Raw genomic sequence first — 762 nt, 5'->3', positions numbered from 1 at the left:
CATTTCAAAAGACCATTGCCAAGGGAAGGCTTCAGCGAAGGGTGCTCACATCTGCACAACTCCTCTCCTCCAAGGCGGCCTCTCGCACACACTCTGATTCTTAATCCCTTCCATTGATCCCTTGGCCCGAGTTCTCTTATTTTCATTCTGTCTTTGGCATATCAAACAGTAAATCTGTTTGCAAATGTATATGTGTCCAGAGAGCATAGTGTTTATAATGCTCTTGTGCAGGAGCTGCATGGAGGGACCTACCAGATGTATAGGCCTGTTATTGTTTGTGATTAATCCTCAGGCCTACGTACTGTAGAAATATACAATTGTCTTTCATGGTATGAATGTTAAGATTAACACTAATATTCAAGACATTGTAATAATCACCAGAAGAGCATCTCTGTTAACTCTGTTACTGCAGTTGCAGTTTAGTGTCTTCCTCCTCAGACATAACACAAGGCTTGCACCAGATGCCTCGTTAAGAGAGTAAACTCCTCTTCTTTTTCACCATGAGTTACAACAGCAGCCTCGACTACGTCTTGCTGATACTTAAATATTAAAACGAGACTTGGGGCCCACACTGTCTACCCTCTTCAGATCTCTGGCCAGAACGGAACTGTAAATTGTGCGACCTCATGAAATATCTGAGCAATATGTCAGAGCTGAGATAGCTGGGGCATGAATGTGGAAACGGAGCTTTGATGCAAGTGACTGCACTATACCACAACATATTACTTCCCTTGGCATTGAAACAAACACAGCCGAGCCAGG

The sequence above is a fragment of the Oncorhynchus keta genome, chromosome 2 (genome assembly GCF_023373465.1).
Source record: "Oncorhynchus keta strain PuntledgeMale-10-30-2019 chromosome 2, Oket_V2, whole genome shotgun sequence".
NCBI classification, from domain to species: domain Eukaryota; kingdom Metazoa; phylum Chordata; class Actinopteri; order Salmoniformes; family Salmonidae; genus Oncorhynchus; species Oncorhynchus keta.
This window is presented reverse-complemented; position numbering follows the sequence as displayed.